Source organism: Adiantum capillus-veneris, chromosome 4 (genome assembly GCF_014529385.1).
Source record: "Adiantum capillus-veneris isolate H3 chromosome 4, ASM1452938v2, whole genome shotgun sequence".
Taxonomy (NCBI): domain Eukaryota; kingdom Viridiplantae; phylum Streptophyta; class Polypodiopsida; order Polypodiales; family Pteridaceae; genus Adiantum; species Adiantum capillus-veneris.
This window is the reverse complement of record NC_140934.1, coordinates 68,714,898-68,733,130: the sequence shown is the minus strand read 5'-3', so window position 1 is coordinate 68,733,130 and position 18,233 is coordinate 68,714,898.

Sequence of the window (18,233 nt, the reverse complement as noted above, 5' to 3'; positions counted from 1 at the left end):
AGAAGAAGAGACGAAGAAGAGAATTTTAACGTCGTAGGAAACTATCCCAAGAGACTTAAAGATCTATCCGCAAACGAGGGGAGTTGAACTCAAGACCTAAGAATTGGTCTGAGTCCAAGTTAGTCTAACCGAAAGTGGGTGACAGCAGCTAAACCACAGCATGTCATAGCAGAGGAAAAGAAGATCTCTTGAGTATCTTAGCAAAGGTACCAGAGTGGGATGAGATACTTGATGAAGGGAAAACCTTTTTCAGGAAAAGGAAGTTCTCTAAGCTAGTCAAACGATAAGAGTTAGTGTATTTGAACCTTGGCACCACCTAGATTCTATACCAGCTAGGTTAACACACACAAGCGAGCATGCAAACACACACAAATACGCTTGTATAAACAACACATAAACCCATGCATGCATACCCACACACACAACACACTTGGGCAAACATACAAGGGTGCTAAGCATTGCATCCACCTCATAAATTAAGTAGACATGCCCTTTGATGAGTAGTGGAGTATCACCCGGGGGGGACAAGGAAACAAGTGGCTGTAAGAAGGGAGGGCCACTTGTGATGGACTAATAGGGCTCTGTACACTATATGGTTGATAGCAGAGCAGTCGCTCGCGTGAAGTCTGGGAGACCTACCAAGACCCATCCGTACTTGGGACGTTGTCCTGCAAAACCAGTGACGCGAACCGTCTATGCGTAGGATGTCCAACATCATCTCTGTGTGTGTGTGTGTGTGTGTGTGTGTGTGTGTGTGTGTGTGTGTGTGTGTGTGTGTGTGTGTGTGTCTCTCTCTCTCTCTCTCTCGTACATGTCTTGTGTATTGGGGTGTGTGTGTGTGTGTGTGTGTGTGTGTGAGAGAGAGAGAGAGAGAGAGACAGAGAGTTGCTTTGCATGTAGCTCTGGGCCATAGTTGGGGAGAAGAGTGATATTTTGCACTGCGCGGGACATGGGTGCGCTCCACATCCTCTTCATCGCTACTCTCTGCACCCCCAAAAGAAGAAGAATCACAAAGAGCTGGCTGGCATCGCAAGAGAGCAGCTCCATCTCTTGTACGTGGTTTTTAATTTGGAATAGAAAAACTACATAATACAGAGTGCTTCGACGTATTTGAGTTGAAAATTTAAAGAAAAGCATCGATATATATATATTTATTTTTATATTTATATATTTATTTATCTATAAAAATTATATGTATATATATATATATATAATTTTTTTTATTTTTTACAAAATATATAATTTTTATATATAAATAAATATATTTATATTTAAAGAGAGAGAGAGAGTACATATGTGTATATATATATATATATATATATATATATATATATATATATATATATATATCTAAAGACAGAGAGAGAGAGAGAGAGTACATATGCGCCTTTGACTAGCTGGTATATAATGTCGGTGGTGCCAAGGTTCAAATCCACTAACTCTTCTCCTTTGACTAGCTTAGAGAACTTCCTTCTCCTGAAAAAGGTTTCTCTTCATCAAGTATCTCATCCCACTCTGGTATCTTTGCTACTAAGATACTCGAGAGATCTTCTTTTTCCTCTGCTATGACAGGCTGTGGTTTGGCTGCTGTCACCCACTTTCGGTTAGACTATTTTGGACTCAACCCAATTCTTAGGTCTTGACTTCAACTCCCCTCGTTTCCGGATAGATCTTTAAGTCTCTTGGGATAGTTTCCTACGATGTTAAAATTCTCTTCTTTGTCTCTTCTTCTAGCTTCTTCTTAACTTTGGACAGCTTTGAATCGGCATTACTGTCATCTTCGGTTATGCCATCTTTGATGACCTCCCTTGGTGCCGGCACATGATCCTTGGCACCTTGTGTTCTCTTATCCTTTTCTAATAATTAGGCGACTTCAAGTTTAAACAATGTTGCCTACAGTAGACGAGGGCACTGCCTCTAATTAAGAATTGAAATTGCTGGTCAATAATTTGTTTCTCCTGACTGTAGCAATTTAATCTACCTCTCTCATACACAAATATCAACATAACCCTCATTTTCCTCCCCACCTGCTCTATTAACAGATGTCTACTAACTTAAAAACCTCGGAACATACACAAGGGATGGTGGTGCAAAAGGAGCCATTGCCAAGGAGAAGTCATTTCAATGCCCTCAAAAGAGGCAGACCTTCCCTTCTTGGACTACTATATTCCCTCATGTTATGTGCAAATGGCTCTTTTCGATTTAAAAAAATGTGTAGTGTGGTATATTACACACAGATCCTGATATGGCATGCATTCTCATAGTGTGCTGCAAGTAGTGCACTTTACTCAAAGAGATGACTAGATTAGCTTAGCAATGTTGCTTGCTTCGAAGCTTTTTTGCAGTTTATGCAATTAAGAGCTCAATAGCTTGTTGCTTATGTTTTCAAACAGTGTTGAATTCTTTATAGCACATAAATCATTGATATTGTGCATTGCGAGTAGGGACCGCTATTGCCTCTTAATTAGAATTGTCCATCAAAGACAATAGCTCATAATAGTCATAACATGCTCTCAGACTTTGACTAGGCTCTCTGGAGAGCTACATTCAACATAATTGTGGCTAGATAAATCCCAATACAAACAATGCCAAAGATTCAACCTTGAGCCTACACCTCGTGGCTTAAGCTACTGTCCTTTGTTTGTTATTTGCTCCTTTCAAATGGCTTATACCATGAATTTCACTATCGTGGATGGTTGTAAGGATGGGGGTGGGCTTTTGTAGGTGAAAAGACAAACTTACTATTGCTACATGTGAAAAGGTTTTGGCGATCATTGGGTCAGTACTCAAAAGTGCCAAAGCGGGAAAAACTTCTACTTCGATTTGAGTTGTAAATTACTGTTGTGATTTTGTGTGTTTCATATTAGGTAGTTTTACAACCTACATAATATCCTTTGGAATTCCTAGGCTGGTTTCACTTTCCTCCCCACCTGCTCTATTAATAGATGTCTACTAACGTAAAAACCTCGGAACATACACAAGGGATGCTGGTGCAAAAGGAGCCATTGTCAAGGAGAAGTCATTTCAATGCCCTCAAAAGAGGCAGATCTTCCCTTCTTAATTGGAGGCAGCGCCCTCATCTACTGTAGACGACCTTGTTTAAAATTGAAGTCGCCTAATTATTAGAAAAGGATAAGAGAGCACAAGGTGCCACGGATCATGTGCCGGAACCAAGGGAGGTCATCAAAGATGGTATAACCGAAGATGACAGTAGTGCCGATTCAAAGCTATCCAAAGTTAAGAAGAAGATAGAAGAAGAGACGAAGAAGAGAATTTTAATGTCTTAGGAAACTATCCCAAGAGACTTAAAGATCTATCCGCAAACGAGGGGAGTTGAACTCAAGACCTAAGAATTGGGCTGAGTCCAAGTTAGTCTAATCGAAAGTGGGTGACAGTAGCTAAAACATAGCCTATCATAGCAGAGGAAAAAGGAGATCTCTCAAGTATCTTAGTAGCAAAGATACCAGAGTGGGATGAGATACTTGATGAAGAGAAAACCTTTTTCAGGAAAAGGAACTTCTCTTAGGTAGTCAAAGGAGAAGAGTTAGTGGATTTGAACCTTGGCACCACGGAGATTCTATACCAGCTAGGTTAAACACACACAAGCGAGCATGCAAACACACACAAATACGCTTGTATAAACAACACATAGATCCAGGCATGCATACCCACACACACAACACACTTGGGCAAACATACAAGGGAGCAAAGCATTGCATCCACCTCATAGATTAAGTAGACATGCCCTTTGATGAGCAGTGGAGTATCAACCATATACTGTAGAGAGCCCTGTTAGTCCATCTCACGTGGCCCTCCCTTCTTACAGCCACTTGTCTCCTGGTCACCCCCTAGTAGCCCAAGAAGGGAAGGTCTGCCTCTTTTGAGGGCATTGAAATGACTTCTCCTTGACAATGGCTCCTTTTGCACCAACATCCCTTGTTTGTGTTCCGAGGTTTTTACGTTAGTAGACATCTGTTAATAGAGCAGGTGGGGAGGAAAGTGAGGGTTATGTTGATATTTGTGTATGAGAGAGGCAGATTAAATTGCCGCAGTCAGGAGCAACAAGTTGTTGACCAGCAATTTCAATTCTTAATTGGACGTAGTGCCCCCGTCATTTGTTGGAATGCAAGATTAGGGCTTTGGAGCATCGACAAAATCGGCCTACACATTGTGTAATTGGCAATTGGAAGGTGCTTACGGACTCAACATTTGTGCGGTATGCTTAGCGGTTGTCAATTTGTGAATTGGAAATTTTTATTTTGCAAGTTTGGATGCCGTTATAATGCCAAATCTTTCTTGGAATTAAATGTGCAAATTGATGGTTTCATGGATAATGTGCATTGTTAATTTTCCTAATTGCATGTTTGAATGGTCAATTGCAAGTCATTAAAATCGTGTCTGTGTGCATTCTAATTGATTTTTTGTATGCTTAATTTTGAGTATGTGTGCACTATTTTTCCCTTGTGTGTGCACCAAAAAATCAATGTGTGCATAAAGATTTTGCAATTGTGATGATTGATTTGTGAAGTGGTCATGCCCAATAAGACATTTGTGAGTTCATTTTGCAATTTCGACAAGATTAACCCTTGTCTGTGTGCACCTAAAAATTGGTAAAAACTGTCAATTATTTGTGTGTGTATGTGCGCGCGCGCCTAAAAAGTGCTCAATGTGTATGATTAATTCAATTTTTGATTGCAAATTCGAAGTACTTAATGGCTAATTGTTGCGTTTTTGAGTTCAAAATAGGGATTTATGCACTCCGTTTGTGTCAATTTTCAACCTAAAATTGCCGATTTAATTACCTAGTTTTTATTTTTATCGGTGAAATTAATTGGCAATTGAATCAATGTGATTATTGTGATTTGATTTGGATTCACTAACAGGTTATGTGTGGAGAATTTTTAGAAATTTTTTGAGTATTTTTTGGATATTTTTTGTAATTTTTTCATTAATTTCCGCTTAATTTCGTTTTAAATTGATATCTTACGATCTTGATGAGCTATTTTGTGTGCATATTTACGATCATTTTGAGCGCTTTAGTGCCCTCATTGGTCAAGTTTTGAGCGTTTTTCTATTTTCAGGGACAAGGTTATTGATTTTGTCGCAATTAGTATTTTTGGCAAAAAATGCAATTTTTGGTGATTATGTGCATGGTTAAAGTGTTTGATTGTGATTGCCGATGATTGCTGAGATTTATAGAATTTTTTGACTTTTTTTGGATTCCTATCCACTCTCTCTCTTCCCTATTCTCTTAAAGCTCATTATACTCCCTCTCTTCCCTATTCTCTCAACGCTCATTATAGTCTCTCTCCTCCCCACTCTCTTTCTTCCCTATTCTCTCAGCGCTCATTATACTCTCTCTCTCTCTCTCTCTCTCTCTCTCTCTCTCTCTCTCTCTCTCTCTGTGTGTGTGTGCGCACATGCCATTCCACCTTCTCCTTTGTCGTTATCCCCCCCTACTCCTGCGCCCCGAAATCAGCGCTGCAGTACACTCTCTCTCTCTCTGTCTCTCTCTCTCTCTCTCTCTCTCTCTCTTTCTCTCTCTCTCTCTCTCTCTCTCTCTCTCTCTCTCTCTCTCTCTCTCTCTCTCTCTCTCTCTCTCTCTCTCTCTCTTTCTTCTCTGCTCCTGAGCCCACCGCCACACTCTCTTCTCTCTCGTCTCACTGTGTGCGCCATACGAACCACTGCCTGCTTGCTGCCCACCCATACATTCACCACATCCAGTGGGTGCAGCGTCTCTCTCTCTCTCTCTCTCTCTCTCTCTCTCTCTCTCTCTCTCTCTCTCTCTCTCTCTCTCTGCCTTACCTCCTGCGTGCCAGGCTAGGCCTTCTCGCTGCCTCCTGTCGCGTCACTGCCAGCTGGACACTCTCTCTCACTGCCTCTCTCTCCCTCTCTACCACTGACAGCCTGCGTGCGTGCTTGTCGCCCCAACCACCACTGACCAGTGACCACCCTTTGTTGTGCGCCTTCATCACGAATAGCAGTACGCCAACTCTATCCAGGTAAGCAGAGGTGAGTATTTAGTTAGTTTAATGAACTAGGTTTAATTTTTTAATTTTTAATTTTATTTGGTTTTATTTAATAAACCCCCCCAAAAAACAATATTTAAAACATTAAAAAATAAAAAAGGAAAACGAAAAAAAAACTCATAAAAATAGCCAAAAATAAAAATTAAAAAATCACACATAAATTTAAAAAAAAAATCACAAACATTAGGATTGTATTTGCATTGAGAGCCGATCGCAGCTAGGGTACGTTCACACAAAGACTCAATCCGAAACTGAAATTTGAGTAAATTTTGGCCATTAGAGCATTGTTCACGCGTCGAAATTGCTAATTGGAGACTGAGATAAACAAATTTTGGACAAAAATTGACAAAATTTGAGTCAAAGTCTCATCAAAGCCCAAAATTTGACCATGGGCACCACTCAAATGTGATTACAGATTAGACTATTACAAGCACATATTTAGGGTCATTGTACATGGATTATAGTGGTCAGATCTATAGTCGAGAGCCAAAATTGGAATATCCCAACAAATCAGCCACCAATAGAAGCAAGTCTAATTAGAGAACCAAGTCAAAGACAGTACAATGCTCAAGTCGGAGCAGTCTACAGCTTGATGCTCAGTGTTCTGAAGGAAGATGTTGACAACTTGGCAAGCACAGAAGCTGAAACTTCTCAGCAAGAGCTTGAGATTGACGAGCTAGTTGAAATACCACCAGTCATGGTGTATTGCTCAGATTGTGGCAAAAAAGGTGGACATTTTCTGGAGGATTGTCCAAGAAAATTTTACAAAAGGGACACGACGATTGTAAAGCAAAGCATGGAGCAAGCTGGAAATACAAATCTCAATGTAAGTGCATCTAACTCGTCACTTTTGATGCAATCAGATGTTCATGCATTACCATTAGAAGCACCAATAAAAGCATTGCAAGTTCAAAAACAACATAAAGATGCATAGGCACCTGAAAAGCTTAAAATTGATCCTTTGAACAACAAATTTCTACGTGAATTTGGTCAAAGCGCCCAGATATCACGACGATTGAAAAGAGCATTAGGTTTGCAAATGATTTTGCATCCAGTTCCACAAGTGTGCAATCATTCACGAGTCTAAGAGACACATCAAAGCGAATGATATTAGCATTGTATGATACACATAATTCATATGCACACTATGTTCGAAAAGGGAATTTGTACAAAAAGGATCGACCAGTGTTTGAAAGGCCCACATACCAGCTCATAGAATTGTGCCCAGTAATAGATATGGAAGGATGGTTCATTTCAAAAGAAAGAATTTATTATAGCCCCTCCTCCCTAAATCTGTTTAGAGCCACACTCTCCTCCATCGAAAATCAAGCTTCGATGTTGTGACTAGACGAGCATCTACTTTGATTAAAACAACCGTAGATATAGACGAGAGTCTAAAATCTACGATGTCGTGGGTCCTGAAACCACAAAATCTCATGTCATAGGAGACCCATGGGATAGACAATATCAGGGCAAAGATAATGCCATCTACAGCTTGACTTGGGGAATCATATGTTATGTTTGACGAAGGTACATATGAAAATATGCAAAAGGTTTACAGATGCCAAACATCAATAGTGTTATCCACAGTGTATCTCCACAGTCCCAAAAGGTGAGACCAAACCATAGTCAAACAATTTTGTACTCTCATAATGGAGAAAGCTTTAGTGATCACCCTAGAAAGGGGGGAGCTGCAAATCCAGTAAGCTCATCTATTGTACCGGGAAATGCAACACTAGTTAGAAGCCCTAAAGCCTCTAGCCACTAGACCCCTTCAAAGAAGAAACCATTGAAAGCTCATATGGTTGTTATTTCAACCGATCTCCAAAAAAAATCCAAGCAACCCAATAGTGTTCAAGCAGTTGCATGTGATTAAGCTCACAAATGCATACATGGATACAAATGGCAATGAATACCAACAGGTTCACGACCTTGTACAAACCCCTGCGGATATTAAACATGAAGTTAAAGATTATTTCAAGATGATGCAAAGCCTCAAGCTGCCAAATTAGGTGACAGATAGTTCAAAATCAACCGAAGTTAAAGTTCAGAAGGCTACATGAAAGTCACCACCAAATATCCTCTGAAGAGACAGATTCTATCGAAAAGTATAGTGGATCTCTAAGATCAAAGGTTACTCAGATGCAGGTAGACAATGCTCAACACTTGCAATCAAAAGGTGCAATATCACAACCAAATGATGAGCCAACATCAACTGAGGTAGGTGATCAAAGCAAGAAAGTTACATAAAAAGTTCAACCCAAGGACACAACCACAAAAAAGTTAGTAAATTCACACAAAAATCATGAGAAGATCAAGTACAACATCACTGGTGAACATGAAGAAAAGCTCTCAAGCAAAGTAAAGCAGGACTTTCAGCTAGATAAGTATCTTATGTCTTTTCACACATGGAAAAAATGTGGCCAACCACAGCTGGAAGGTGCTCCTAAATTCATTAGCATATCTGGAAACAAACGAGCAGAATCATTTCCACCGCTATTCAAATAGGTTCACAGATCATCATTTCTCAATTCCATGTGATCACAGCAAAAGATGTTCCAGATAACATCACAGTGGGAATACCAATGGCCCAAAAGGTTTTAGAGATACGAAGTTCAAACAAGATGCAGTCATCACAAACAACAAGGAATGAAGACCAAGACTGGTCACCCGTGCACGACAGCACAAAGTCCTCAAGCACAATTAAAATAGAGATTGATACCAAAGCATAGCTTATTGAAGATGAATCATCTCCATCCAATAGAACTTCAGAAGAGCTTAAAGCCGATCAAGCATCAAGAAGTGCAGATAAACATAGCAAATAGCAACCACGAAAGCTATTGAGTATAAAAAGCCATCAAAGCCAAAGTAAAGAAGAACGAGGTTGCAGACAACCAGAAACAAATAGGAATTCCAAAGCTCACTCAATCATTGCCAACAAATAGAAGTGCTAATGGAAAACAGAGTCTCAAGTCCACCTTCCATAGAGACACAATTAGATTAAGAGGAGACCATAGCAAACGCAGGACAAAAATCTTCAAGAGAACCAATGAGGATAGCTATAGTTCTCAATAGTACAAATGGAGTGAGTGTCAGATGCAATGCTCTATTGGATAAAGAAGCAAAGTGCAATATGGTTCCAACTAACATCCAAAGGATCCTCCAAATCACTCCAAGTAGATAGAACTGTAAAGCAATGCTAGGTATGGTTGCGAGTCAAGAAGAAATGGTTGCTATTCTTAGCATCCAAAAGAATGAAGAGCAAGTAAGTTTCAAGTAAAACATTCAAAGGACATGCTTGTAGACATCATCCTTGGACATCAATGGTTAGACAAGCACAAGGCCTACAAAGAAGATACAATGCTAATACTCTCTTTTCCAAGAGATAGCAAGCAACAATTACAGATAACATTAATGCTAGATTTAGAGTTGCAAATGTCCCAAGAAACAAAGACAAATCTTGCAGATAAAGGTAAAGCTAAAGTGGACCTTCCACTGACTAGCACAAAAGGTGTGACATCATATGCCTCTACATCAAAGAACCCTCATGGATCGGCTTCTTCAAGTAAGTCGGGCTTTCAAAACTTCAAGTCAATTACTGACCCATTTGAAACCTCTAGGTAGACACCCAGAAAAACAAAGATATTTCAGCTTAAGTACTCAAGAAAGAAAAGGAAAGTCAAGCAAGTGTATGTTCCGAGCAGTCTAGTAAAAGTCAATGATCTAGTGTAGATTGAAGACAAAAGATCAGAACAGTAAGACAAACACATGGGATGGATAGCATCACAATGGAGCTTAAAAGAACAGGAGTACTATATAGATAATAGACAAATATAAGTACCAAAATCTAAGGTCAGGGTATATGAAGTGCAATCGAGAACCTACCAAGAAAGAAGGCCCACTAGGTATTGATCTCAAAATCATCCAATGGATGCAGTGAGGGCTACCTTTCTTGACGTGTGTTGAAATGGATTGTTGCTTTTCAAAGGGTTTGATGCAAGGACATTATTGGTTGTCATAGGGCAGGTCTCTATAACCTGCTTTGACTGAGATTTGGTTGTACAATATTATTTAAACAATAAGTGGTATTTATACATGACCCATGTATTACTCGTGTTTGTTGGTCTTTGAACATGTAATGCTCATTTGTGATATTGTCTATATAAGGTAACTTGAACACACACACACACACACACACACACACACACACACACACACACACACACACACACACCAACTCCAGTGAGGATAGTTGTTATGTCATAAAAACAATCCCAAGAGACCTCATAGTCAAGGAGAGAGAGAGAGAGAGAGAGAGAGAGAGAGAGAGAGAGAGAGAGAGAGAGAGAGAGAGAGAGAGAGATTTTAATGACATTTTGAAGAGGCCAAAAAGAACTCGCCTATCCTTTATGGCATAAAATGTTTATTTACGTTTGCAAAAGGCATAGAACCTATGAGACTACAAATTATACAAGAAGCTAGGATCTTCTTAAGAGTGAATACCAACACATCGAAATGTCCAACATAGAAAATATAAAACACTAAAGCAACAAATGCATCCAAATGTCTAGTATAGAAAATACAAAAGCCTAAAGTAACAAACGTTGAAATGTGAACGAAGTCACCCTAGCCAATGAAGTCGCTATTTATCATTACCACATCTAGGCGTCTAATATGGTGTTTATAGCGATAAGAAAATCGCTATAAACACCATATTAGACAGTTTAGACTTTAGAGCCAATTTAGGAGTCACCTATGTATTGAAGATTTGGCCATATGGAAAAATCTCAAATTACTTTTCAAGGCCAAAGGCATCCACAAGGTAGTACTTGAAAAGCTCTTCCGAGCCATGCTCTCAAAACTTTGGCTAAGATTTGGCCATGTGGTCAAATCTGGCCAAATCTTAAGAGTGTTTTGAAAGTGGGAATTGGGAAGTTCCCAAATTCACTAATATGGTGTTTATAGCACTATTTGAAGAGTCAAAATTTGGGAGTGTCATCAATCTTGGTGGGAGCTAGTGCTCTGAAAGAGTCTGCCACCAGCCTTTGAGTGGATCCTTTGCTAGGGCACATAGAATGGTGTAATAAAGCATGTATGTTCCTATGAAGCTCCAACAAGAATAGCCCAAGGCCTATGTGGTGACAATTATCCATCATCTAGAAGAGAGACTCGAATCCATCTCTCAAGAGACAATGAGATCCTCCTTGTATTTCATGATATATTGTACATCGACATCTGTAATGCTCCTTTGTCTTTGGATCTAAGTCTATCTGCTGATCCTGGGGCATTGAAGTGTATATACTTGGTCGTGGGCAGGGGGGCAAGCTCTCTGAGCTGTCCATCTGCTCTCCCTTCTAGAACAGAATCCATGTAGACAACCGATAGGTTAAGGTCACATCAGCAACAGGAAAATTTTACTTGCCTAGCGAGCCAACAAAAGCCAGATCAACACTTGGAATTTCAACCAACAGTTGGCATCTCAGCTCTCAAAATTTATGCTGCAGTGGCGTGCAAATAGTCTGCCCGTGACGACTGTCAACAATTGCATAGGAGTGTGTAACCCAGACCCCCTCCTCACAAACATTGATAGTTGAGAATGGTCATGCAGTGACCATTTCCTAAAAAACATGCTCCCACCATGGCTCTCGGCCTCCGTCAGTCACCATGTGGTCGCCTGTTACTTCATGGAATGGTCACTGCACGACCATTTCCTACACAAAATAAATCAATACTCGATAATGTGAAGAATGAATTTTCATGAGATCCAGTCTAACCATCTTTTTGATCTCTGAATGTGTAAATGTGAGTAATATTCATCCAAGGGGTACTAAAGGGTGGAAATCTTTACATCATGTCACTATCTCGTAATGTGTTTTTTGACGTTGTCAGGAGTTTTTTGGATCAAGGGATTGCACATATGTACATACAAATGCATGGTGCATCAAATAAAGAATTGCCCATTTTCCAGAGCCAGGTGGTTACGTGGGACCCACATGTGTACAGGTAGGACACCATGTACATAGTGCATCAATTTTCATCATTACCAGTACCAGTGTGTTTTCTCTACAATAATGAGGAGTTGGTAGCTCGTAAAACTTCTCGCGAAAGCTATCTGCGGGCCGACGACATGAGGTAAGCAGGTGCGTCAGATGGCATCTAGTGGCATCAGGAGGCCGAACGGGGTCAAGACTTGCACGTGGATAAGTACGGACACGACGTGGATGTTTTCTTGTGATAATTGTGCAGAGAGGTCATCATGAACACCATATTTTGGGGCCACTTCACGTGGTGGCGGGATGCATTATTGAAAAAAGTCGAGTGCCAGGTGTGCGGATGATGCAAAAAGGTGACAACTATGCACTGCGAGGTCAGTTTTTGGCTTGTTCGGGGTCCGTTTGAGGTCATCTAAAAGGCCAAGGGTGCCCAACTAAAAAAGCAAAGTGTAGGAGCTGAAAAAACAGAGAGAAGACCAGAAAAAACGTGAAGAAGAGAGGAGGAACAGCCGCAGGTGTGTTTTTTGGGTTTTTGGAGCCTGTTTTGGCCGTAAACTGCTCATCCGATGTCGGATTTGAGCACTTTGACATTGTAGACTGGGGTTTTGGGCCGTTCCGGATGCGATGGCGTTGTCCATTTTGCCAAATTCCTCACTCTTTTCCTGCTGTTTTTCTATGTAAGTTTCTCCTATGAGCGAAGTTTCTGCTCTAGTTTGTGATTGTATCTGGCTTATTTTACCCATATTGTGTGAGCTGTTTGCCCCATTGGTGTTGGCCCAAGCTGATTTGTATCTAAACATCAGAAATTCTCCTCTTTTGAGCTGATTTTTTTGGGTGTGTGTGTGTGTGTGTGTCTCTGTGTGGAGTGGGCAAGTGGATAGTCTCTCTCCTGTCACTCCAGAGGTGTGTTCCCTGTCTCGGCCAGGTGTGTTGTGTAAGCCGAGTGGTTCCCCATAGTGTGTGTGTGTATCTTCCCAAGAGTGTGTGTCGGGTCGTTATAGAGGCGCTCTATGTGTTTTCATCCCGCTCACATTCTTTTGGTGCCCCCACTGAGAATCTTCTTCGAGTACCTTCTGCTTCGAGCCTCGAGCTTCGAGCTTCGGGATTACAGGTTGCAGGTTGCAGATTACAGGTTACAAGTTACAGGGACAGGTACACGTACAGGTGATTTACACAGGTATAGGTAGCTGGAGTACAGTGATATACTAGCAGTGGTGTCACTTGCAGTTGTTGTGGGTATGCATCATTTGGCGCCTGTTTGAGCGCATTGTCTACTGGATTGTACGTTACTTGTGGAAACTACCATTGTACGCATTTGTGGAGCCATACTTGGTTGTATTTGGCAGTCCCAGCCATTTCTAAGACTTGGTCTGGAAGATAGTCATTTCTGAGACTTGACTATACGCGATTTGCATTAGCCTTCGTGTGAGGGTCGATAGTGTGAGGTTTTTATTGAGCTGGGGGATTCTCAAATGTGGAGATCCTTTCGGTGATACAGGTAGCTGGAGCACCCTTTTCGTGACCTCGCCATAGGCTATGTATTAGTGATTCCTATTTGATGCTCGGGTTCTATTGTTGGCAGTTTATGCATACAGATACAGTCTATATTTTGGGTTCTCATTGCTCTACTTCTGAGGAAACTCTGTCGAAATTTTCCCAAGTTATGATGGCTGGTTTTTTGGTATTTTGAGCCATTTATGCTGTTATGCTGCTGAAATTTTGGCAAAATCAGAGGTTGAGTCAGGTGTGCCTTCTTGGGAGCTTCATGGTTGGCTTTAATGGATGATCAAAATGGCCCTCAGTTCACTCCTTTTCATTTAACTCAAAGAATTCAGATTAATGTTCATGTGTCCAGGAAGATCTTTTTCCAGCAGCGCATAGTCTTTATGTTTGGGCCAAGAAGATTGAGAGAGATCCTGGAATGTCCTTTGCTTGTTGTAATTCCAATGATCAACTATGAAAACTCATTTGATGTGCATGTGTTTGTCCTTATCTAAAGCTGAGCTCCATTGAAGTTTCTAGGGATTGGGTAGTGAAAAGTTTTGGGTTCTTGCACGTATGTTTGAAAGGGTTCTCAAAGCATTGTAACTTGGGTAGCCATGGCTTTCTCTTATCCGGAATTTCATGGAAGAAGTGGTGAAGATGCGGAAGACTTTCTGGAGCAAGTCGAGGTGGCATGCATAAGCAACAATATGTGTGATGAGGACAAGATTTTGAGGCTATTTGGATTGCTTTTGAAAGATCAGGCCCGTGTTTGGTTCATGGATTTGGAAGCTAAAGAAGCAGTGGCTTCTTCTTATGGTTTGAGTCTTGACAAGTTTATAGAAGCTTTTTTAGAGCGTTTCCAGGTTTTTGAAGATGCAAATGCAGTATGGAATGAGCTCAATGCTCTTAAGCAAGGTTCTTGTCAAGGTGTTGATGCCTATGTACAAGGTTTTACAGATTTATGGACTCGTTGGTGTGTTGCTCTTAAGGATGAGACCCCCCCTTATTCATTGAAGAAAAGTTTTTTTGTTGATGGTTTGTCACCTTGGTTGCGGTTCGAGGTTGAGTTGAAGAGGCACGAGTCTTTTGAAGATGCGGTATGCATTGCAAAGCACAAGGAATGGAAGTTTAAGCGTCTTGAGGAACATGGTATCAGTACAGGTATGCATGTGCAAGATGGATTTGACATGGAAGATGAAGTTAAGCCTAAGCAGGTGAAAAGTAGCCTATCCTATGATGTTTCTCGTTTCTTCCCAAGGTCTATTGTGAAGCGTAAAGAGGTCTTGCAGGTTGACAGGTTTATGGAAGAGCTTAAAGAGGTGAGTAATGCTTTGGATACAGGATTGAAAAGTCTTGAAAAGGATGCATTGGCTACTTGTGTACCTTGTGATTCTGGGTGTGAGTGTGAGGTTGAGGTTATTGATGATGAGCACGTATCTTTGGATACTAGTTCCTTGGAAATTAGGGAAGAGGGCAAGGTTGAGAGCCATTTTGTGGATTTGTTGGATGTGGAGCCTGTTTTGAAGCCATATTTTGATGTATGTGCAGTGATTGAACTGATTTGTGCGCATGATTGTGGTTTAGAGCAGGGATCTGTATTCTTGGAGACTGATGAACCCATGCTAGAAGCTATGGATAGTGGTGCTAGCCATGATTATGATGTGGATAAAGTTACGTGTGATGATGAGTATGCTTATGATGATGAGAAGGGGTTTGGCATATATGAGTCCAATATCAGCTATGTGGATGCCTATGCTAGGGATATATGTGCTGTGGGGATACTTTTGTGCTTTGGATATCAACAACTTTACCTTCACACAATGCTTTTAGTTACTTGGGTGCAGGATTTGCAGGTTGCTGCTATGGCTGGTGAAGCCAAGATGCCAGGTGATGAGTCACTTGAGTTGTCTATATCGGTTGGGTTGAATGTGGCATGCAATATTTATGCTTTTGGAACTCCAGACAGGGCGGATGTGTTAGTTGGATATGCCTATGGTGCATTTTGGTTGATTGTTGACAAATGTAGGTGTGGTGTTATGATGCTTCTTCTGAATCAGGCGATATGCCTTTGGCCTTTTGATCCAAGTGGAATGAATATCTCTTTTTGCTGCTGCTGAGCATGAATGCTCAAGCAGGCTAGGGGGTGGGCAAATTATGTCAGGAGTTTTTTGGATCAAGGGATTGCACATATGTACATACAAATGCATGGTGCATCAAATAAAGAATTGCCCATTTTCCAGAGCCAGGTGGTTACGTGGGGCCCACATGTGTACAGGTAGGACACCATGTACATAGTGCATCAATTTTCATCATTACTAGTACCAGTGTGTTTTCTCTAGAATAATGAGGAGTTGGTAGCGCGTAAAACTTCTCGCGAAAGCTATCTGCGGGCCGACGACATGAGGTAAGCAGGTGCGTCAGATGGCATCTAGTGGCATCAGGAGGCCGAACGGGGTCAAGACTTGCACGTGGATAAGTACGGACACAACGTGGATGTTTTCTTGTGATAATTATGCAGAGAGGTCATCATGAACACCATATTTTGGGGCCACTTCACGTGGTGGCGGGATGCATTATTGAAAAAAGTCGAGTGCCAGGTGTGCGGATGATGTAAAAAGGTGACAACTATGCACTGCGAGGTCAATTTTTGGCTTGTTCGGGGTCCGTTTGAGGTCATCTAAAAGGCCAAGGGTGCCCAACTAAAAAAGCAAAGTGTGGGAGCTGAAAAAATAGAGAGAAGACGAGAAAAAACGTGAAGAAGAGAGGAGGAACAGCCGCAGGTGTGTTTTTTGGGTTTTTGAAGCCTGTTTTGGCCGTAAACTGCTCATCCGATGTCGGATTTGAGCACTTTGACATTGTAGACTGGGGTTTTGGGCCGTTCCAGATGCGATGGCGTTGTCCATTTTTCCAAATTCCTCACTCTTTTCCTGCTGTTTTTCTGTGTAAGTTTCTCCTATGAGCGAAGTTTCTGCTCTAGTTTGTGATTGTATCTGGCTTATTTTACCCATATTGTGTGAGCTGTTTGCCCCATTGGTGTTGGCCCAAGCTCATTTGTATCTAAACATCAGAAATTCTCCTCTTTTGAGCTGAGTTTTTTGGGTGTGTGTGTGTGTGTGTGTCTGTGTGGAGTGGGCAAGTGGATAGTCTCTCTCCTGTCACTCCAGAGGTGTGTTCCCTGTCTCTGCCAGGTGTGTTGTGTAAGCCGAGTGGTGCCCCATAGTGTGTGTGTGTGTATCTTCCCAAGAGTGTGTGTCGGGTCGTTATAGAGGCGCTCTGTGTGTTTTCATCCCGCTCACAACGTGTGGTGTCCCCTATCACTACCTCTCTTTGTGATCAGCTTCTAGTTTCTCCTCACTCATCATGATACCAGCTATTCAAGGCATAGTGTGACTACCATGTCTAGCTATATTGCTAGAGTGGGGAAAGATTGTAGCTCCTACCACATGAATAACATCTCTAAGGTGGTATGTAAGCTTTGTCAAAGGTGCACAGGGGCCCACACTCGGTCCATAGTTACTAGGAATCTAAAGATCTCATAAGTATGGACATGATTGGTCTCCTTAGAGAAAGTTGTTTCTATGATAAGGACGTCATCCGTGGATGTCCATGGTTGTGTAGTATATCAATGTAGTATGAAAGTTAGGTATGCAAACTCCAATCCATCTTGTTGAAACATGTAACTCATGAAAGATGAACATATACATAATCCCACTGTGCTGGCACCATGCTAGTGGGAGTAATACGGTACAAGAGCAAGCTGAGCATATGCATCATCCAATGGAATGGTGATGGCACCATGCTAGTGTGGGTAATATGATATAAGAGAAAGTTGAGCATATACATAATCCCACTGTGCTGGCACCATGCCAGTGTGGGTAATATGGTACAAGAGCAAGCTGAGCATATACATCATCCAATGGCATGGTTTTGGCACCATGGCAGTGTGGGTAATATGTTAGTCCTCTTGATGATGGCCATTTAGCGATGCCAATTATTATGTCTAACACATGCATAGCTCCCATCTTAGGAGATATTTATCATACTTTTCTCTGCATAAAATCATTAAAAACTCTCTCAATGCAAGATTTGCATATTCATACTCACAAAAATCCTCTGCTGATGTTTCAAAGATGGCAACTTGACAAGAAGTTGTCCTTGCATTAAAGCCCCCAACCAACATGATATCTCTCATTTTCGGCTATATCATCATCCATGACCTCATTTGGCAATCACCCATTTGTGCTAGCACATTGAGAGTCAGAAAGTGCAAAATAGCATATGAGGATGAAAATTCTCTATATGAAATCTTATAAACATATAGCAAGCATGCTAGTCCCTTCGTACTATTCGTACGATGGGATGTAACTCCTCCCTATAAAGCAAGGCAACTCCTTATGACCCCTTATTGGGTGTCTTTCCAATTCCCATCTATACCCTCAATTTGTGGGTAAGTTCCTTGTCCTAAGAGGATGGAATATAGAACAATATCCCGTCCTCTAAAAGTCTTCTCAAAAGTCATGCTAAGATCCATGATAACTCCATACTGCAAAATCTTACCATGGCCCTATAGGTCATGCACCATCATGCACTCCATTTCTCCACATTGATCACTCTCCCATCTCTATAAATACTCCAGTTTCCTTTCTTTCTCGCATCGAGAATATGCGGAGTGCATTTATTATGATGTGCTACTTGATCATGTGAGATCTTCCTCCAAAAATATGTT